A 6,204-nucleotide genomic window follows, 5' to 3' on the forward strand; every position below is an offset into this window, starting at 1 on the left:
CACCGTTTATTTATGGACCTGGCTCGCATAACAAACATCAAATAAAACTAATCTTAATAATGCATGTGTTGCCTTTCATCGTCACAGATTGATTTGGTATCCCACATAAAATACTTTTGTTTGTTGATTGATTTTTCGCAGCCATGACCTCGTGGGTGTTAACCGTAACGCTGTGTTCATTCTCTGTCTTTGTATGTCCATTTTTCTAAATTAGGTTAGCCTTATAATTGTGTATATGGACTAATAAAGTATTCCCTTGTGTCCTGACGTAGATGTCCACTCTGGAGCAGGAGGGGGAGGAGGTGGTGGGACAGGCTCGATGCCCCTTTGAGTCCCGCCAGTCCAACGTCGGCCTTTTTGCAGGTGAGTCATTTGAGCAATGAAAAGTCTTTTGATTTAATTTTTTTTTTTAAACACATGTTCAACTCCCACAGCGTCTGATCTGTGCCCTTCCTCCTCTTCAGTGTCCTCAATGTTCCTGTTTTATTAAGATTCCCACATTTCAATTCAACGTATTGACAAAAAGTTCAATAATCAAGTATAAGACAGAATGAAGATTTGAAATTGGGGCACACTTATAAGCCAAACTAATCTTGAGGAAAGGGGTCAGACACCAAACACAAAGTATTTAGATTATGTATTACTAACATTAGAGACAGTTTAGAGCACATGTGTCAAACTCAAGGCCCGGGGGCCAAATCAGGCCCTTAGTGGATTTAATTTCGGCCCGCAGGATAATTTCTAATTACTATTAGATCTGGCCCTCCGGTATATTGCACGCACACCTTCACTCCATCCTGAGGGTCTCCTCAGCTCAGAGCCTGAGCCCAAACATTGATGACCTTGCACCCAAGATGAGATGCCAAGTATCTGAACTAGCATCACAGAGCAGCACACTGAGTTTAATGGATGTTTCCTTCTGCACTTTCTTTCTTGAGACAACAGGGCATGTTTGTTTTGTTCTTTGAGGGGAATAGTTTTTTTGAAGCTGTTGTTGGCCTGTGGGAAAATGCAGATAGAGCCATAAGAAATGAATGTAACTTATTATTTAATGTTGTTTTTAAAGGCAATAATTTAAGCTTTGTTTGTTCCAGATTTAATATGTGCAATAAATTCATTTCAATAAGTTCTGCATTAAACATTTAACAAGTCTGGCCCTCCACTAGTGCCCATTTTTTTATTTTGGCCCTCTGTGTATTTGAGTTTGACACCCCTGGTTTAGACGCATTACAAGTAATAAAAACACCTAAAACTAACCAAATACGAGGGGGTGACTTACCCTAACTACTAAAAGTTACAAACAAATCATCTCATCAGTCTTATTTATATTAGGTTGTTTTTTTTTAAACCGGTGTTTATTGACGTTAAAGGATGTTTTCACCGGTAATTGTCACAATATGTGAGGTTGAATAAAATGTTAAATAATGCTTATGTGCCTTTCGAGGCTCTTCCGGTGATGGTTTAGTGAAGAGAGCCAGTCAAACATTTTAAAATGTTAAAGGTCCTGAATGTCATAATTTAATCAAAAGTGTTTTTTATTTAAACGTAAATCTTGTTTGTGTTCCCTACGGAGGGATTTAGACCTTACTAGTTATTACAGCATTGAGTTTGAGAGAAATTCTGTATATGTCATATTTTTGCTAAACATTTCAAACTTCAGTGAACTTTTTTCAGTTTGACATTAATGCAGTTTGAATGCTTATTGATTTTAAACTACTTACATTTCTTCATAATGATAATGTAGCTTTGACAGAGCTGACTCGTTGCATTGCTGATTATATTTTATGGAAACCTTAGCATTGGTTGCCTAAAATGTCTCTGATAAAAGGTCCTGTACATGCATTACCAATATTTTTGGGGTCATTAAATACTTCTTTTCCCATTCAGTATTGATATATATTAGGGATGGGAATTTGAAAGCAAATGTATATTCGAATATTCGACCCCCAAAAAAAAGGTTAACCGAAATGTACATATCCTATAAAAAAAAAAAAACCTGAATATTCGATTAATCGTTCCCATCCCTAATATATATACAGAAATCATAACTTCTATTAAAGTATCCCACCCCTGAGTTGGCCATACACATAGTCTTAGTCATAGACCTGTGATCTCATTGAAAAATAACTTCAGACATTTTGATTAATACGTTTCAAAACGTATAAAAAAAATGTCAAGTTTCAAGGTAAGAATCGAACAAGGTCATGTACAGGAAATAAATAAACATTACAATACCAAAAAATAATAAAAAAGAGAATAAAATACATGTTGAAAATCACAATACAATTGATGTCATAATTTGTAAGAATAACCAAAAAACATAATCGCTTTACGCTGAAGTTAAGATGTTTGATAAGCTTTGGGTATTGCAATTACACACGTGTACAAAAGTAGCTTAATTCAACTGTTGAGTGCTGTGTGAATAAATGTAAGCGGTGTGATGAAAGTAGCTCTTGGCCACTCAAGAAAGGTTGGAGACCTCTGGTTTATACATAATACAAACGTGGAAGAAGAAAGGTACCTCTGAGAATGTAAAAAATAAATATATAATACTAAACTTAACTACTTGTTAACTACAGCTACACCCTTCCTAATTTATCTGGGTCATTAAATATGAGTGCTCACTTTTATCCCAGGCTGTAATCTGAAGTTGCCCCTCGATGGACTTTAACGTGCGGTTGGGTTTTCTGTACTAATGATAGCAGAGAGAAGCTGATACTGTGTGAACATGTCGGGGTCGAGTTCAGCGAGAGTGAAGGCAGAGCCAGACTCGTTCCTGCCAGGTTTCCACTGACATTTATGCAAAGTTCACACAGGGTGTTATTAAAAGTGACACTTTCTCCTACATCGGCTATCATCTGCCTCTTTCTAAAGGGCAGAATAAAAGTCACCTGTGACCAAAATAGACGCTTCAAAGAAGTGGGTTGCTCCTGGGAGTTATGATCCCTGAGAATGTAATATCAAATCACCTTTTTCTGTCTTTTTTTCTTATCTCAGGTGGTGATTTCTACTCGGCCACCATGACAGACTTCTTGGCGAGCGACGCAGTGATTTACCGAAGTCTGGGAGAAAGCAGCCCAGTGCTGCGTACCGTCAAGTACGACTCCAAATGGCTGAGAGGTGAGAGAACAGCATGTGAAGGAAGATATTATAATGCGCAGCGAGCCGCTTAATAATGAGAGAAGGATCCCGGAGCAAAGCTGCAAATTATCCCACCTATTACACTGCTGCGTTCTTAATAAACCAACAATATGACTCAAACAAAGATTATATTGATTTAAAATGTGACAAAGAGATTACCGCAGCACCGAAAGAGGTTTTCTGTAACTGATCAAGTCTGTTCACATTTTATTTTCCATTAAACAGTATTTGAACACTGCAAGAGCCCATACTGTGTTCCCTTTAGTGTTTACTTCCTGTCTGTCTTCTTCTGCTGTTCCCTTTAGTGTTTACTTCCTGTCTGTCTTCTTCTGCTGTTCCCTTTAGTGTTTACTTCCTGTCTGTCTTCTTCTTCTGCTGTTCCCTTTAGTGTTTACTTCCTGTCTGTCTTCTTCTGCTGTTCCCTTTAGTGTTTACTTCCTATCTGTCTTCTTCTGCTGTTCCCTTTAGTGTTTACTTCCTGTCTGTCTTCTTCTTCTGCTGTTCCCTTTAGTGTTTACTTCCTGTCTGTCTTCTTCTGCTGTTCCCTTTAGTGTTTACTTCCTGTCTGTCTTCTTCTTCTGCTGTTCCCTTTAGTGTTTACTTCCTATCTGTCTTCTTCTGCTGTTCCCTTTAGTGTTTACTTCCTGTCTGTCTTCTTCTGCTGTTCCCTTTAGTGTTTACTTCATGTCTGTCTTCTTCTGATGTTCCCTTTAGTGTTTACTTCCTGTCTGTCTTCTTCTGCTGTTCCCTTTAGTGTTTACTTCCTGTCCGTCTTCTTCTGATGTTCCCTTTAGTGTTTACTTCCTGTCTGTCTTCTTCTGCTGTTCCCTTTAGTGGTTACTTCCTGTCTGTCTTCTTCTGCTGTTCCCTTTAGTGGTTACTTCCTGTCTGTCTTCTTCTGCTGTTCCCTTTAGTGGTTACTTCCTGTCCGTCTTCTTCTTCTGCTGTTCCCTTTAGTGGTTACTTCCTGTCCGTCTCTTCTTCTGCTGTTCCCTTTAGTGTTGACTTCCTCAGCCATCATGAGTCAATGCACCCACAGTATATAAAAATGAATACTTAAGAAGTATTTTATGGTGATTTCTGACTGTTTTTGGCCACAGCTGATGTTAAATGGCTTCTCTCTGCGGACTAATATGACTTCATTGCCCTCAGTTCAGAGCGTTCTTAACAGCGGTCTACTATCTAGAAATAACAGACCATTGAATATCCAAATTGACCAATCAGCATCAAGTATTCACCCATGCTGTGAAATGAAGTGTAACATTAGGTACATAGCATACAGTTATGGCAGTTGAATACTGGGCGGCTTCTTATTTCTCTGATATATGAACCTGTCAAAGACTAAAGTTTGGTCCTGATTGCTTTTCCATTTTGAATCATATTCTCCAAGTCTGCAAAATGCCAGGATTCACTGCGCTCAGAGGATAACAAATCTCTTTTCAAATCTTTTATCGTTCCTTGCCCTTTTATAGTAATCATTCAGGCAGCAGCTTCTCCTTTCTCCCGGTACTCACCGTCGCAGATTGTATCAGAAGGAAGTGATTAACATTCATTTCAGAAGTTTCTTTGTTTTCGCCAAGTTGGTGTCTGTGCTCGGCCATCGATACATCGCTCTCTAACACCGCCGTGCAACAGGCTTGATTGCGTCCCAGCACTTTCACCAAGGCTGTCATTTTCATTAGCTCATAATTATAGTAAAATGGGTCCATTATTTCTTGATCAGTCAATCATCACACAAGAGTTACCTTCCTGGTCATTCTCATTTAAAGCAGCGTGTAGAACTATTTAATTTCCCATCCTATCGAGACATTAAATGTGTCTTTGTTCCCTCTCATGGAGCTACGTCAAGGCGAGGGTGTTTTTGTAGAAGGACCCAAAGTTAGCGTCAAAGCACATAGCACAAAGTAAATGGGATTTCTCCAGTGGATTTTGGAATATTGCACAAAATAAGATCTTTGTTAAAGACACTTTTATGAACATACATATATTGTTCATCTGGATAATCTCCACATATTAACACAATTGTTAATATTTGAAGTGGAAATGCAATTGATATACGCAAGCAATACACTAACTTACATAGCTACATGTCACCACCGCTAAGCTAAAGGTGGCTAATCTTCTGTGTGATGACGTTTAGTAGTTTCATTTAGAAACTTGTTAGCAACAGCTGTTTAAAAAACCAGTAGGGTATTTATTGACGTAATTTAAAACGCGGGAAAGAAAGGAGAAAATCCCCTCAGCTTATTTCAGGCATCTGAATGCATACAAAAGAAAATGATTGACTTCGAGACGAGGGAAACTGGAAGTGCTAATGCTAACTCGTTCCCGCACCACTCTATTGCTTCCATCAGATAAAAAAAGCCTGAAAATACATTTCTCAACCCACAAAATCTGATTGCAGATCTCAAAACAAACTGTAACTTTTAGGTATTTTAGTCATGTGTACCGCCGGCTGAACTTCAGCTGTAGAAGTGACTGACTTTATCTTAGATATACAGTACAGGTGTTTTTATCAGCTCTGATCCAGGACCAGCTCTGCTTTGTTATCTCTCCGATAGTACGTGTGTTTTCCTTATCTGTCTGCCCTTATATGTAAATGTGCCATTTCTGAACGCTCTCTCCCTGCATTTCTCCTGAGCCCATTGTCCAAATTGAGCGTTTGTGTTTACCAGCTCCCCTAACCGCCTGCTCCCGATGCACATGTCAATCCCTGAATAAGTCCTCACAGATGTCACATGTTTTCTCTCCTGCCTCCCACAGAGCCCCATTTCCTGCACGCTATCGAGTACGGGAACTACGTGTACTTCTTCTTGAGTGAGATCGCAGTGGAGTACACCACTCTTGGCAAGGTGAGGCTTCAGACCAGACACTCTTGTGGTTTGTGGTGTCTGCATAATTGTTTGAATGGAATGAAGTCAATCAACATCTCTTGCCACATGCTAACAATCACTTTTATTGTCGGCTAATTATTTCCTGTTCCTAAACATGATTGATAGCTGTCAGCCGTAAGCAGAGGTGGGAAGTAGTGCATTTTTCTGGTATCAGTACTTTACTCCACGA

General features: G+C 39.1%; 1 long non-coding RNA gene across 1 annotated transcript; it reads left to right on the forward strand.

Moving 5' to 3' along the window:
* The first annotated feature begins 276 nt into the window (after nucleotides 1-276).
* LOC104942291 (uncharacterized) lies at nucleotides 277-5,994 on the forward strand. Its single transcript, XR_797992.1, has 3 exons — nucleotides 277-363; nucleotides 2,998-3,120; nucleotides 5,905-5,994. It is a non-coding gene; the product is annotated as an uncharacterized lncRNA (long non-coding RNA).
* Nucleotides 5,995-6,204: the final 210 nt, after the last annotated feature.

Source organism: Notothenia coriiceps, unplaced genomic scaffold (assembly GCF_000735185.1).
Source record: "Notothenia coriiceps isolate Sejong01 unplaced genomic scaffold, NC01 NC01_scaffold00004475, whole genome shotgun sequence".
In the NCBI taxonomy this organism is placed as follows: domain Eukaryota; kingdom Metazoa; phylum Chordata; class Actinopteri; order Perciformes; family Nototheniidae; genus Notothenia; species Notothenia coriiceps.